Below are 17215 nucleotides of genomic sequence, written 5' to 3' on the forward strand. Positions count from 1 at the left end.
ACATTTTTAAGTTCAACTTTCATGATAAAGAGATTGCACTACAGTGCTTGTATTAGGCGAATTGAAAAATACTATTTCTTTTGTTTTTTTATAATGCAAATATTTGTAATAAAAATAAATATAAAGTGATCACTGTACAGTTTGTATTCTGTGTTGTAATTGAAATCAATATATTTGAAAATGTAGAAAACATCCAAAAATATTTAATAAATTTCAGTTGGCATTCTATTTAACAATTAATCGCCATTAATTTTTTTAGTTAATCGTGTGAATTAACTGTGATTAATTGACAGGCCTAGTTTGCACCCTTAACACACTCCCCTTTTGTAGCTAGTTTAAGGCCCTTCTGACTTGTTTAGCTAGTCGGTCATCCAGAACATTGGATCTTCTACTACTGAGATGGAGGCTGTCCAAACCATACATCTCCCTTTCCCTGTAGAAGGTAGCCTAATGTTCTACAAATCTGAACCCCATTACATAATTTACCTAGTCAACAGTTGACCTCCAGTATCTTCTGCCATCTGTCCTCCCTGGATCATGGGACAAGAAGAATTCTCTGAAAAGAACACCTGGGCTTTCTTCTCTTTCAGCTCTTTTCTGACATGTCTGAAGTGTTCACTGTTCTGTGGTGTTCTTGAATCCATGTCACTGGAAACAATTTACCTTGTCATATAACACAAGAGGTGTAGGGTTCACCTGATGAAATTAATAGGCAGCAGGTTTAAAACAAACATAAGGAAGTACTTCTTCACATAATGCAGTCAACCTGTGGAACTTGTTGCCAGAGATGTTGTGAAGGCCAAAAGTATAACTGGGTTCAAAAAAGAATTAGTCAAATTCATGGAGGATAGGTCCATCAATGGCTAATAGCCAAGATGATGAGGGATGGAACCCTATGCTCTGGATGTCCCTAGACCTTCAACCGCTAGAAGCATCTCGCACTGGCCACTGACAGAGACAGGGTGCTTGGCTAGATGGACCATTGGTCTAATCCAGGATGGCTGTTTTTATGTTCTTATGTTAAATATTTAATAATGGCCCTTTACTCTAGCAGAGAGAGGTATAACATGATCCAATAGCTGACAGTTGAAGCTAGATGAATTCAGATTGGAAATAAGGCATATATTTTTAATTGAGAGTAATTAACCATTATAACAATTTACTAAGGGTCATGGTGGATTCTCCATTGCTGATAATTTTAAAATCAAGATTGGCTATTTTTCTGAAAGAAACCTCTAGCAATTACTTGGGGGAATTTCTATGACCAGTGTTATACAGAAGATCAGACTAGATGATCACAGTGGTACCTTCTGGCCATGTAATCTATGAATCTACCACAATCCTTGGTAAATTGTTCCAGTGGTTAAGTACCTTCACTGTTAAAATGTTATGCCTTATTTCCAGTCTGAATTCCAGCTTCAAATTCCAGCTATTGGATCGTGTTAGATCTTTCTCTGCTAGAGTGAAGAGCCCATTATTAAATATTTGTTCCTCATGTAGATACATATAGACTGTACTCAAGTTACAACTTAATCTTCTCTTTGTTAAGCTAAATTGATTGAGCTTCTTGAGACTGTCACTATAAGGCAGGTTTTCTAATCCTTTAATCTTTCTCGTGGCTATTCTGTGACTCCCTCAAGTTTATTACCATCGTCCTTGAATAGTGTACACCACAGCTGGACACAGTATTCCAGCTGTGGTCACACTGGTGCTAAATATAGAGGCAAAATAACCTCCCTACTCCAGTTTTCCCTGTTTATGTATCCAAGGGTTGAACTAGCTCAGGGGTAGGCAACCTGTGGCACACGTGCCGAAGGCGGCACGTGAGCTGATCTTCAGTGGCACTCACACTGCCTGGGTCCTGGCCACCAGTCCAGGGGGCTCTGCATTTTAATTTAATTTTAAATGGAGCTTCCTAAACATTTAAAAAACCTTATTTACTTTACATACAATAATAGTTTAGTTATATATTATAGACTTATAGAAAGAGACCGTCTAAAAACGTTAAAATCTATTACTGGCACGCGAAACCTTAAATTAGAGAGTATAAATGAAGACTCGGCACACCACTTCTGAAAGGTTGCTGACCCCTAAACTAGCTCTTTTGTCCACATCATCACACTGTGAGATCATGTTCAGCTGATTATCCACTATGACCTCCAAATCATTTTCAGAGTCACTGATTCCTGGGATAGAATTCTACATCCTGTAAGTGTGGCCTACAATCTTTCTTCCTAGTTGTATACATTTACATTTGGTCATATTAAAATGTACATTGCTTGTGCCCAGATTACCAAATGATCTAGATGGCTCTGTATCAATGACCTATCTCCATTATTCACCATTCCCCCAATTTTTCTGTCATCAGCAAATTTTGTCAGTGATGATTTTGTTTTCTTCCAGGTCAATAACAATGTTACAGCATAAGGTGAAGAACTATCCCTGCAGGACCCCACTAGAAACACACCTGCGAGATAGGCTATAAATAAAGCCAACAGCAATATTGCTTATCGCTGTTTGTTAGAGAGCTGTAACAGGAGGAATCCGGATACATACTTGGGTGGGAGACCTCCAAGAAAACCCTTACGCAGCAAGAATATGATTTTGGTGATGACAGTCTTTCCTTGAGCTAGTTTTGAGCAATGTCTCCACATGGAGTTGGAGCAGAGCTGAGGGAAGTCTTGGGGGTTGAAACAAACAATCAAGCAACCAAAAATCAAGCAACCAAACCTGGATAGTTGCTGGGAAACAATCAAGGCCAAGAAGCTGTGACAGGCAGCTCTGAAAAACCTAGAGGGCAAATTTCAGAGTGAAATTGGAGTCCGAGTTGGTGGCTAGAATGACTAAGACATGACTGTTCTCATCTTTTAGAGCAGTGGTCCCCAAACTTTTTACCTTGTGAGTGGGGACGCAGAGAGAGGTAAGGGGGCTGAGGCCACAGCTGAGGGCAGGTGCAGGGCTGAGGCTGGCAGCTGGGGTCCCGGCACAGGGCTGGCGGCCAGGACCGGAGCCTCAGCCAGGGGCTGAGGCTGACAGATGGGCCACAGGGGTGGGAGCGGAGCCCTGGGTGCGGGGCCAGGAGTGGAGCTGGGTGGCGCTCCCGTCCCGCCCCCCTTGGGGACTGGCATGCCCCACAGTTTGGGGAGCCTCTGATTTAGAGTGCGTGCCGGCTTTCTGACACTCCCCTCCTGCACCTGAACTGTAAAAAGTAGAACTTTTGGATGGATGTAGGGGGGAGTTGGAGTAATTCTGGTCTGAATCCAGATGTCAGCAGAGGAAGGATCAGGGTAAAGATGAGTTCTAGAAGTGTACAGCGCTGGAGAGAGGGGACACTAAGCCTGAAGCCCGCTGAGCACACACACTGGCCCCACATGTTTGCAGAGATGCTGCTTGGAGCCCCCAGGAGGCTGCATGGTGCAGGGTGCTTGATCCCCTGCTGGCGGTGCCAGCAAACACGAAGGCAGCCAGGAGCAACAGCTGGGCACTGCAGGGAGGGGCCTGCTGCAACGCCAAGCTGTTGGCGGGACCCCATTTCTGCCCAGGCGCCTGTCATGGCCGCAGAAAAATCCTTGGTGGTTGCATATGGCCACGGTGGTTGCATGTGGCCACAGTGGCTGCACTTGAGAATTGCTAATCTAAACCTAGGGCTATCCAATATTTTTATCAATGATCTGGAAGCCAGTATAAAACCACTGCTCATAAAATTTGCAGTTGAGACACAGATTAGCAGAATGGTAAATAACAATGAAGACAAGGCCATCATACTGTGCGATCGGGATCCTTCATAAATTCCAAGGCCAGAAGAGATCAGTGTGATCATCCAGTCTGACCTCATGCATAATACAGGCAATAGAATTTTGTAAGCTCTATTTTGATAGAGCCAAATGAATGGTTATACATATAGGAACAAATAATATAGGCCATACCTGTAGAATGGCGCACTATGTCTTGGAAAGCAGGACCCTGGAAAGGATTTCAAGGTCACAGAGGACAAATAACTCTGTGTGAGCTGCTTGTGTTAGGCTGTGGCAAAAAGTACTTGAATGTATAAACAGGGGAAGAATAATTCATGGAATCATAGAATATCAGGGTTGGAAGGGACCTCAGGAGGTCATCTAGTCCAACCCTCTGCTCAAAGCAGGACCAATTCCCAACTAAATCATCCCAGCCAGGGCTTTGTCACGCCTGACCTTAAAAACCTCTAAGGAAGGAGATTCCACCACCTCCCTAGGTAACCCATTCCAGTGCTTCACCACCCTCCTAGTGAAAACGTTTTTCCTAATATCCAACCTAAATCTCCCCCACTGCAACTTGAGACCATTACTCCTTGTTCTGTCATCTGGTACCACTGAGAACAGTCTAGATCCATCCTCTTTGGACTCCCCTTTCAGGTAGTTGAAAGCAGCTATCAAATCCCCCCTCATTCTTCTCTTCTGCAGACTAAACAATCCCAGTTCCCTCAGCATCTCCTCATAAGTCATGTGCTCCAGCCCCCAATCCATTTTTGTTGCCCTCCGCTGGACTCTTTCCAATTTTTCCACATCCTTCTTGTAGTGTGGGCCCAAAACTGGACACAGTACTCCAGCTGAGGCCTCACCAATGTCGAATAGAGGGGAATGATCACGTCCCTCGATCTGCTGGCAATGCCCCTACTTATACAGCCCAAAATGCCGTTAGCCTTCTTGGCAACTAGGGCACACTGTTGACTCATATCCAGCTTCTTGTCCACTGTAACCCCTAGGTCCTTTTCTGCAGAACTGCTTCCTAGCCATTCGGTCCCTAGTTTGTAACAGTGAATGGGATTCTTCCGTCCTAAGTGCAGGACTCTGCACTTGTCCTTGTTGAACCTCATCAGGTTTCTTTTGGTCCAATCCTCTAATTTGTCTAGGTCCCTCTGTATCCTATCCCTACCCTCCAGCGTATCTACCACTCCTCCCAGTTTAGTGTCATCTGCAAACTTGCTGAGAGTGCAGTCCACGCCATCCTCCAGATCATTAATGAAGATATTGAACAAAACCGGCCCCAGGAGCGACCCTTGGGGCACTCCGCTTGATACCGGCTGCCAACTAGACATGGAGCCATTGATCACTACCCGTTGAGTCCGACGATCTAGCCAGCTTTCTATCCACCTTATAGTCCATTCATCCAGCCCATACTTCTTTAACTTGGCGGCAAGAATACTGTGGGAGACCGTATCAAAAGCTTTGCTAAAGTCAAGGAATAACACATCCACTGCTTTCCCCTCATCCACAGAGCCAGTTATCTCCTCATAGAAGGCAATTAGGTTAGTCAGGCATGACTTGCCCTTGGTGAATCCATGCTGACTGTTCCTGATCACTTTCCTCTCCTCTAAGTGCTTCAGAATTGATTCCTTGAGGACCTGCTCCATGATTTTTCCAGGGACTGAGGTGAGGCTGACTGGCCTGTAGTTCCCCGGATCCTTCTCCTTCCCTTTTTTAAAGACGGGCACTACATTATCCTTTTTCCAGTGATCCGGGACCTCTCTGATCGCCCTGAGTTTTCAAAGATAATGGTCAATGGCTCTGCAATCACATTCGCCATCTCCTTTAGCACCCTCGGATGCAGCGCATCCTGCCCCATGGACTTGTGCTCATCCAGTTTTTCTAAATAGTCCCGAACCACTTCTTTCTCCGCAGAGGGCTGATCACCTCCTCCCCATACTGTGCTGCCCAGTGCAGTAGTCTGGGAGCTGATCTTGTTTGTGAAGACAGAGGCAAAAAAAGCATTGATTACATTAGCTTTTTCCACATCCTCTGTCACTAGGTTGCCTCCCTCAGTCAGTAAGGGGCCCACACTTTCCTTGACTTTCTTTTTGTGGCTAACATACCTGAAGAAACCCTTCTTGTTACTCTTAACATCTCTTGTTACTCTTAACATCAATTAAGAGTAGGGCTCTGTATCCTGCATTGTGAGGCAGATACTGGAATACTGTGTGTATTTCTGGTGACCGCATTTTTAAGAGGATGTTGAAAAATTGGAGAGAATACAGAAAAGGGCCACAAAATAATTGAGGGGTAGAGAAAATGCCTTACAGTGATAAATTTAAAGAGCTCAATCTGTTTATCTTATCAAAATTATCAAGAGGTAACTTGATCACTATGCAGAAGTATCTTCATCGAGAGAAAATACTGGATATTAAAGGCCTCTTTAATCTATCAGAAACAGGAACCAGTAGCTGGAAGTTAAAGCCAGACAAATTCGAATTAGAAATAAATCACACATTTTAACGGTAAGGATGATTAGCCATTGGAACAACTCAAGGGAAGTGATGGATTCTCTATCTCTTGATGTCCTCAAATCTAGACAGGATGCCTTTGAGAAAGATCTGCTTTAGGCAAGCACAAGTTACTGGGTTCAACATAGGGGTAAGTGGGTGAAATTCTGTGGCCCATGATATACTGACGGTCAAATCATGGCTTGAAAAATCTGTGAAATCAGTAATCTGTGAAGGAAACTTGACCATAATGTATAGTATTGTGCAGATTAAAGGCTTGCCACTACTAATATACCTGCCTTGTTTGCCATTACGAGCCACTACTGCCAGCACATCCACTTCAGCTGTAGCTGCTGCTGATGTACCCACCCTGCTTTCAGCCACTCCCTCATGATTTTATTTCCTTTGTAGAAGATGCCTCAAATTCATTTTTTTTCTCCTTTGTAGACCAGTATTTTGTGCTGAGCAGGCTTTATGGATGCTGGCTGTGTCTTCTACTATCTTCACGCATATAAACTCCAAGCCAGGTCTCCATTCTCAGAAGGCAGCAAATTACAACAAACACTGTGTGCCTCTCACTATGGGCAAAATGATTGGATTGCGAAAGAGCTGTTCACTCAACAAGCTTGGACAGACCCAGAAAAACCTCCCATAGATGGAAAGACCTGCACTCTCTTTTATGGATTTTATAACAGTTGTGTTCACAGCAGTTCCCCCATTGCAATGCAAGCTGCTGAGCAACATGGTAAAAACACTAGCAGAATGAATAAAAACTTTTTAAAATGTAGTATTAACTTTAATATAAGAAAAATGGGGGTGGAGTTTTCACAAGTTTAAAGGGGGAATTGGTGTTACAGATTTTAGCTGGAATAGCCAGTAATACTAAAAAAGAGATGTTCTTCTCTCCCTTATGTGAAATGGGTGCAAAGGCAAAAAATGGCCATATACATCCATCCACCTACACTCGCCCTATTGCCTGTCATGCCCCACTGGCTGGAGATTTTTTTCTCCTATTTAGATGATATCACAGCTGTATGTCAGTTTGAGATGATGTACAACAATAATGCTACCAGCCAGGCCCAGCTGGCCATTCTGAACGTGGATTTTGAAGAAGTGGGCCAAGATTTTCAGTAGTGACTGTCCCACAGTCTGGAATGGCTCATAACTGTGAGTGTTTATCTCAGGGCAGACTGTAAGAAAACGAGGGCAGATACCCCAAACTGTTGGCATGTGCTATAATTAGATTTTACCAAGCCAGTAACAAATGTGAACTCCTGGAACAATAGACCAGTCTTACCATGGAGTCACAGAGAATCCCCTTAGACTCTTCTGTCTTGCCACCCGAACAAACTGAACTTTGTGATAAACGATTATTTAAACCAAAAATCACACCACATCAGTCCCAGTCCCAAGCGACCGGTCACTTACCCCAGATCATTTGGTACTCCAGATCTTACACCAAAGACAATGCTGGCAGCCAGTTCCATGGTAAACTAAAGATTTATTAGCTGAGAAAAAAGAATGAGAGTTATTGAGAGGATAAAGCAGGTAAAATATATGTACAGCTGAGTCAGAGTCTATAATTACAAATACTAGCAGAGATGTAGTAATCTGCCAAGTATCAGGGGGGGTAGCCGTGTTAGTCTGTATCTACAAAAACAACAAGGAGTCTGGTGGCACCTTAAAGACTAACAGATTTATTTGGGCATAAGCTTTCGTGGGTAAAAACCCCATCTGAAGAAGTGAGGTTTTTACCCATGAAAGCTTATGCCCAAATAAATCTGTTAGTCTTTAAGGTGCCACCAGACTCCTTGTTGTTTTAGTACTCTGCCAGTTTCCCAAAAGTCTCTCAGGGCTACCTAGAATAACTCTGGGGATCTTCGTCTTCTAGTTCAAAAGTTATTCTGCCCTGCTAGAATTCAAATAGTCCAGAGATGAAGGATCTTTCTTTGAATCCATATTTATAGTCTCTTCACACAGAAGCAAACTGACAGCGTCTCTATGCATGTGGGCTTTTCCTTTGATGATGATGAGTGAGGAACGCACTTAGCTTTTTGACCTCCGACCTTCACACATAATGGCCACTTGCTTTGAAATTAGCATTTTCTGTTAAAGTTCTTAAGTCCTTCATTATCATTTCACAAGATTTCTGTGATGGGTTATTTGGTTACATGGATACACACAATGTAAATGTTTGCTATTATAAAAGGAACAGGTAAGTGAAAACAATGCAAGTAACATTCCACTAGCTTTCATTAAGTTTAAATATCTGAATACACACTTATACATTTAACACTTTGATCTATACTAACACACAAGTAAAGTGGCCTGGGTTCTGACCTGATATGGCACCTGGTTTGCCAGTGTCACAGTGACTACTGACTTTGGCGGCTTTGCTTTTTGGGTGCCCCAAAAGGGGCCTTATTTTCAGCGGATAATTGCTTAGCACTGTCTTCAAAATATCCCCTTATTTTAAGGTTTTGGGCACCCAGAATCACTGGTCACTTTTCATAATGTTGGTCCTGGCATGTAAATCACACTCTCATTTAAGTTAAGAGGTTTGTGCTGTTTCCTGTGTTAAACCAAAAGCCAGGTATTTTTGTGATAAGTATTGTCTGGTCTTAAACTCTCTCATGCCTAATTAAATCTGATATGTGTGTGGGTGCTGGTATTAGCACATACTTCTCACCCCATCAGCACCTAGCACCAACCAGCAGAGCTGAATCAGTGGCACCAGAGAATAAAGGTGGTGACAGACAGACTTACAGACAAAGGAGATATGGGAGGAGGCAAGTTCAGAGTGAAGGACTATGGGCATGGCTACACTTGCAGATGTAGAGCACTGAGTTAAACCAGCCTTCTTAGAGCGTAGTAAGGAAAGCGCTGTAATCTGTCCACACTTGACAGCTGCCAGCGCACTGGCGTGGCCACATTAGCAGCTCTTGCAACAGCCACAGAGAGCAGTGCATTGTGGTAGCTATCCCAGCATGAAAGTGATTGCAACGTGCTTTTCAAATGGAGCGTGGGGTGGAGTTTGACAGGGAGGGTGTTGTGTGTATGTGGGGGGAGAGAGAATGGGTTTTGGGGGGGCTGAGAGTATGTCAGCATGCTGTCTTGTAAGTTCAGACAGCAGCAGACCTCCGCCTCCCCCCCCACCTCTCTCTCTCTCACACACAGCATTCCACTGTAATGGTTGCTTTGTCTCGGAGCAGATAAGCATGCCGGCGGTCAAACGGAGCTTTCAAAGGGCATATCCAAAACAATGACAAGAGTGGCCACTTGACTTAAGGGGATTATGGGACTTTTCAGGAGGCTGATCAGAGCGCAGTAATGCAACACCTCGTTCACACTGATGCTGGGACGCTCCAATGGGGGCGCATCAAATGTTATTCTACTCTCCGAGGTGGAGTACCAGGAGCGCTCTAGCCGTGGAGTCAGAGCGGTCTACGTGCCTTGCCAGTGTGGACGGGTAGTGAGCTAGTGCGCCCAGGGCTCCTTTAATGCGCTGTAACTCGCAAGTGTAGCCAAGCCCTATATCAAAATTGCAACCTTTGGAGGCCTGCGTCATGGAAGGGAAGAGAGGCCAATAATTAGAGTGCAGCAGTAGTGACTTCATAGTTAAAATAAAAATTCTGCCATAACCGTATCACCTAAAAAAATTTTTTCTGATAATTATTACAAGACCATACATGTACCCACTGCTTCCCTTTTGCTGTCATTGACATATTTAAGTAGAAGTGAAGGTGGCACCCGGAAAATTGGTAGTTGTAAATTTAAACAAATGGAGTTATTAACTTTAACATTCTTAACATAATGCTTATCAGAAACCCTCTCTTTTATGTTAAAAGGAAATGATACTTAGGCAGAAAAGGAAGGTAAGAGGTGAATGTAATCCTGGATCACACAAGGCTTAAACACTCCAGTCAAAAGTAAACATAAAGAAAAAGATGGTCTTTAAGGAATGTCTGAAAAGTGGCCATAAACAAAACATATGCATTAAAATTGTCAAAGTATTTTAATTTTCCATATTGGCTTGTTGCAAGTCAGGTTCATGCATACAGAATAATACCACTTTACAGTTTTGAATGAGGTGTCTCACTCTTTTTGGAGACCTTTAGCAACAAATCTGTAATATTTTGGTATTTTGCGGCTCTGATCTTTTGCCTCCTCTATGTACTGATTACTACTCTAGCAATGGCAAATTCTGTGTTTTATACAGTTTCAAAAGTGACACTTTTCACCACAGAAACTACTATTACCCCATGATTCAGGCAAATGGGTTGAGGGGTTTCCCAACAAGAGTTATTATGACAGAAGGTTTCAGGTACCCAGGTCCATGAAACAGGTTTCAGCATTCCTCTGACTCAGAGTTAATTGAAGATGATATACTAACTAGACCAGTTTCCCAACATGTTATAAACATGGTTGTTTTTGCAGAGGCAAGGGATCAGAAAATGGAGATTAGGAGGATAGAAAGATGATGAGAGTTATGTGAAAATGATCTTCAGCAAAGCTTGCAGCTCTGATCCAGCTCAGCCTCTATGTTGAAGAACAGCATAGTTGATCCAGAAATAAAGCTGTTCCTGTAGACTATATTTTTGATGTGCAGAAATCTTTCTTTGAAGAAAAAGGCAAAAAAAAAATCTTTCCACAAAAATACTATGCAAAATCAAATTAACGTGTTGCCTACATTTACACACTGAATAGCTATAGCTCAGTGTCTTAGTGTAACAGCAATGTCTCCAAAATATCACAACACTCACAACTAACTTACGTCCACATACAGTCTTATTCACAGATTTTACTTATGCCAGCTGCATAGGTATGCCTGCTCTTTAGGTTTCTACAAAAAATTTAAAGTGGAATTAAAGTTGACAACATCAATCTGACATGTTTAGGAGCGACTGTATAATGTGCAGAGGAGGGTACATGCCTTATTTAGTGTGGGTTGCAATTCATTTATTGAAACACCTTAAGGGACAAGACTTTCCTCTTCCTTCTTGCAAAGGAAGTGACAGAGAAGAGGACTTACATATGAAAATGGCATCAATCTAAGGTGGAAATCTGCTGGTTCACAAAAATTATCTCTCTCTGATCTACATACTTACACCAATTTTGTGAAATTTTCATTTGATTTTTAAAAAGCCTGTAAAACATGTGAGGTAAAATCCGGTTTCTGTCAAAGTGAATGGCAAATCTCCAATTAACTTCAATGGGGTCAGGATTTAACTTTTGGAAATGTAATCCAAGTGAAAAACTTGGTAGGTTAGAAGATAAGGTTGGTTGACCAATAAAGACATAACTGAATTTTTTCATTTCCTATTTTTGTTTGGAAAAAAATTAAAATATGAGCAATGAAAAATCAAGTTATTGTGAATGATAAACATAAGAGATGCTGTACTGGTTTATTTACTCTCTGTATATAAAGAAACAAACAGCAAATTATTCAACAAGACACAAAAATTAATAAAAAAATTGTATTAATGAGGCAGCCTTGCCACTGACAAATTATCTACTGATGCAAATGCTACAAATATATTTTCTAACAAATTGCAAAGAAAATATTTTAATTATCATTACTATTACAGTATATATTTTATGCTTCTTATCCTGTCACTGTATTAGTCAGATTACCTAAAATCCCAACTCATAGAACACTATGTATTTGACATAGTGTTCTTACATTGTTTTTAAAAAATTTTACATACTGTTACTCATGGATTAAACAATACATCAGCAGGCGACTGGTTCTGCGATGTCAAGAGGTGTTTTTTCATTGACTTCAAGCCCCAAAGTACAAACTGTAAATTGGAGTTAAAGCTGCCTCTTGTTTATTAATTTGTATGTTTTACAGAATATTTGCTATCCACTTCTTTATGTACATAGTGTAGAAGAATGTTAAGTTTGTTATGTGCTTGTAATACAACTGTTAATTTTTCATTTAATATCTTTTGGTTTTCAGTGATGCCTTCATGGTTCAAGCAATCTTATCTTCCAGCCAATGAAGATTTTTGTCTGGACTAATAATAAATACGTACTAAGAAAATGTAAAGTTCTGGACAGATGTTTATAGACGTTGGAACTGATCCTCACAACACTTTCCTCGCCTTTCATTTGGGGGATGTGGGAGTTAAGGTTGAAGGTAGAAAATAACATACAGTAATAGAAGGCTGAGAATGGAACCTGACTGAGGAGGGTAGTGCCAGATGGACCCACTGCCAGAGATAGAGATGGTTGTTGCTAATATTCCTCTTGGTTTTATTTTGTTTCAGACTCTGACTTACTCAGATTAGAAGTGCATGCTAGAATTTTGAGTGAAAGCTTTTGTCTATGACCTTTCTACTTACTCCATGTAACAAGCCCTGCTGGTTTTGAACCCATATGTTCAAGACTCTTATCCCAAGTAGGAAACCTAATGATCTCCAAATCTGAAATCCTCCCTCACAATTGACTTATGCATTGGTTGGTCTCTAGTATCAGCCTTCTCTTTTTGCTTGCACTTGGCACTAGAAGGACCCTTAAGAAGACCACCTGCATTGTCTTCAGTTGTCTTAATAAATCCCTAGCATCTTTATCTGCTGTATCCTGTAACCCTCTGTTTGTATTGTTGGTTTCCATGTGACCCATAGTAAGCGGAAATCCCCAGCGTTCCTCAGGATATCCTTTGCTTTTCTTGTCAAATCCTTTGTCCTGGCACCTGGGAGGCAGCAGTAAGCCATTCTGTTCTCGTTCTGAGTCATGGATACAAATGTTCCAGGTTACCGTCTAATACTAATCAAATTCACAGAAAATCCAAAGCTAATGGGCAAAGCTAGTACTATGGAAAATAATTAAAGTTCTATAGGCTCTTGGAAAGGTACTAAAATAGAACACATAGAATGAAGTTTAATTGGGATAAATGCAAGAAAGATCTGACACACATAGAATCATAGAATCCTAAAACTGGAAGGGACCTCGAGAGGCCATCTAGTCCAGTCCCCTGCACTCGTGGCAGGACTAAGTATTATCTAGACCATCCGTGACAGGTGTTTGCCTAACCTGCTTTTTAAAATCTCCAATGATGGAGACTCCGCAATTTCCCTAGGTAATTTATTCCAGTGCTTAACCACCCGGACAGTTAGGAAGTTTTTCCTAATGTACAACCTAAACCTCCCTTGCTGCAATTTAAGACCATTGCTTCTTCTCCTATCCTCAGAGGTTAAGAAAAACAATTTTTCTTCCTCCTCCTTGTATAACAGTCTTTTCATACTTGAAAACTGTTATCATGTCCCCTCTCAGTCGTCTCTTTTCCAGACTAAACAAACCCAATTTTTTCAATCTTCATAGGTCATGTTTTCTAGACCTTTACTCATTTTTGTTGCTCTTTGGACTCTCTCAAATTTCTCCACATCCTTCCTGAAATGTGGCGCCCAAAACTGGACACAATACTCCAGTTGAGGCCTAATCAGAGTGGAGTACAGCAGAAGAATTACTTTTCATGTCTTGCTTACAACACTCCTGGTAATACATCCCAGAATGATATTTGCATTTTTTGCAACAGCGTTACACTGTTCACTCATATTTAGCTTGTGGTCCGCTATGATCCCCAGATCCTTTTCCAGAGTACTCCTTCCTAGGCAGTCATTTCCCATTTTGTATGTGTGCAACTGATTGTTCCTTCCTAATGGAGTACGGTACTTTGCGTTTGTCCTTATTGAATTTCATCCTATTTACTTCAGACCATTTCTTCAGTTTGTCCAGATCATTTTGAATTTAAATCCTATCCTCCAAAGCACTTGCAACTCCTCCCAGCTTGGTATCGTCTGCAAACTTTATAAGTGTACTCTGTATGCCATTATCTAAGTCATTGATGAACGTGTTGAACAGAACCGGACCCAGAACTGATCCCTGCGGGACCCCACTTCTTATGCCCTTCCAGCATGACTGTGAATCACTGATAACTACTCTCTGGGAATGGTTTTTCAACCAGTTTTGCACCCACCTTATAGTAGCTCCATCTAGGTTGTATTTCCCTAGTTTGTTTATGAGAAGGTGATGCGAGACAGTATCAAAAGCTTTACTAAAGTAAAGATATACCACGTCTACCATCATCCACAAGACTTGTTACCCAGTAAAAGAAAGCTATCAGGTTGGTTTGACATGATTTGTTTTTGACAAATCCATACTTACTGTTACTTATCACCTTATGTAAAATGGGAGGAAGTTTAGGTATCAAGGTTCTTGGTTTCCAATAAACACCTAAAGGATGGTGTAAGAAAGAACTGCAGAGAAGAGGATACTGAGAGTGATTGGAGTAAATACATTCATTTATGTCATCTATAATATGATAATGCCTTTATAAGGACAGGTATTTTGTTTAGATGTATTGTTGCTGCAGTTAGAAATGGAAAGATCCTATCATATCATAGTCCGTTGCCTTTAAAGGGAAGTTGTAGGTCTAGGGAAGGGATTATTCCTCCTGTACAACACTAAGGACTTCTGAGACAATGCATGAAGTTTAGGGTTCCATGACATATAAAAATTGTTAAAGATAAAATTGATAGAAAATTGTACCTAGTTTAAGAGCTGAATTTATGCATCATTTACAGGAAAGGTGACTAAGGGATGACAATCACTGTCAGTAAATACCTGCCAAGAATTAACACACAGTGGATAGGGCAGGACCTAACATGCATAAAAGAGCAAGGGGGAAAGTTTTAAAATGTATGATGATGTTATTAGTAATACATACGTTGACTTTTAAACATCTGAAGTCCCCGGGGCTGCTACTGAGAATGGGGGCTACATTTTCTGTTACCTTTTAAAAGGGAGAACTTGTAGCTGTTTAGCCATAAGAAGTTTTATAACCATGAGGTCAGTTAGACAATGGAGTGACATCAAGTATGTCTATTTGGCAGGTTAAACTGCAGATAGCACTGATGGAGATTCTGTGGAAACCTCAGTTCCCTCCTATAGTTATAGAGGGGGATAGGCCCGTGGCAATTGCCAGTCTCGAGAATGGCCAGTACCAGAAATCCCACAGTAGGCAGCCATGGTGTAGTCTGCCATCATGAAATGCTCATCCTAATGTGTTGATTTAAACCCTGAAGCAGGAGGGTTTATATCCCTTCCAAAACAGCCTGCTCTGGATGGTGGCTAGTTGCACAGTGCGATACTTACCCCCCGGTGCACTGCTCTTGGTGAGGATGTGCACCAACGACACAAGGAGTAAAGTGTGCATGCGCACAAAAGCTATGTAATACCTGCCGTGGCTCTATGCCGACATAACTTAGGTCAGCAAAATTTTATATTGTTGGCATGGCCATGGTCAGAGAGAGTCCTTGGTCAGAGCTTAGGGTGTAGCTACATTTAAAATGCTACAGCGGCACAGCTGCTCTGCTGCAGGTTTGCTGCTGTAGCACTTCAGTGTAGACACTACTTACGCTGACGGGAGGGCTTCTCCCATCAGTGTAGGTCAGTGGTTCTCAACAAGGGGTATGTGTACCCCTGGGGGTACGCAGACGTCTTCCAGGGGATACATCAGCTCATCTAGCTATTTGCCTAGTTTTACAACAGGCCACGTAAAAAGTACTAGCGAAGTCAGTACAAACTAAAATTTCATACAGACAATTACTTGTTTATACTGCTCTATATACTATACACTGAAATGTAAGTACAATATTTGTATTCCAGTTGATTTATTTTATAATTATATGGTAAAAATTAGAAAGGAAGCAATTTTTCAGTAATAGTGTGCTTCCACACTTTTGTATTTTTATGTCTGATTTTGTAAGCAAGTAGTTTTTAAGTGAGGTGAAACTTGGGGGTACGCAAGACAAATCAGACTCCTGAAAGGGGTGCACTAGTCTGGAAAGGCTGAGAGCCACTGATATAGGTAATCCACCTCCACCTTCCCAAGAGGCGGTAACTAGGTCTACACCTGGAGTTGGGTCGGTACAGCTACGTTTCTCAGGGATGTGAACAAGCCAATGTAAGTTCTTAGTGTAGACCAGGGTTAGAGTCTCAGACTTTGTCTCTACATTCAAGTTTTGCAGCTTTAATTATGCTGGCATAGTTAAACCCCGCTATTGCAGATGCAATTATATGAGTATTAAAGTGCTTATATTGGAAGAGCTTAGTCTGGTTTGAAACATAAATGCATTATGAGTGTGGATGCACTGCCTTGGATTAGCTTGCATTGAGTTAAATAGGCTCTGTCAATTGAAGTCCATAATACAGACATACCTCATAATGCACGATATTAGGCGGTGCCCTCTGAACTATGATAAAGAAACTCTGGAAGATGCATCAAGTGCTGATCAAGAAAGTTAGCGCCATCCAAGCAATGCAGAAAATTACCACCTGCCTAGGACAGCTGCAATACAATACAGAGAGAGGTGGACCCAAATTTAGAGACCTCATGCCTCCAGGAGAGGCACCTTGTACTCCCTGCCTGACCTCGGTGAGGGGCTGCTACTTGGAGCTTCTGGAGCCACCCTTTCTCTCATGACGCTTCTTGCTCCCCTTTCAAAGCACACAGATGAGATTGCACCAGGCCTTTGGTTTTTGTGACAGCAGAAGGTTTATTTGTTAAATTTTAATATGTGAAAAAAGTATAAGGTAAAAGCCTAGGTGTGCTGTTTTGCCCTCCTTAGAGAGAAGCAATCCCCTCCCAAAGAAGATGTCAGTGTAAAAGTCTACATTGGGTTTTATGTTTAAATCAGCATTCTTGACTTTCCTTATTAAGTAACTTATATCAAACCTCATATTATTTTGTCCTTAAGTCACCCTGTGTATTTACTGAGGACAGCTGCCTTATAAGTGAGTCCTCATCCCTTAATGAAAAATGATAAAGCTTCTAGAAATTTTAAAATGTTTATGCAATTAATGCCTTATGCATTCTTTGTCAAGTACTGTATATAATAAAGTACGCTCCAGCCAAGCCCCTTGAGAGAATTACAGACTGGGGTGTATGTGAGCTCAGTGTAAATTATTCTCTGC

General features: G+C 41.6%; 1 protein-coding gene across 2 annotated transcripts in view; it reads left to right on the top strand.

Moving 5' to 3' along the window:
* The window catches only part of MAP2K4 (mitogen-activated protein kinase kinase 4), a 173619-nt gene that overhangs the window by 51449 nt on the left and 104955 nt on the right, over window positions 1-17215 (top strand). The gene's annotated exons all lie outside the window — the stretch shown is intronic.

This window comes from Emys orbicularis, chromosome 13, assembly GCF_028017835.1.
Source record: "Emys orbicularis isolate rEmyOrb1 chromosome 13, rEmyOrb1.hap1, whole genome shotgun sequence".
Classification (NCBI taxonomy): domain Eukaryota; kingdom Metazoa; phylum Chordata; order Testudines; family Emydidae; genus Emys; species Emys orbicularis.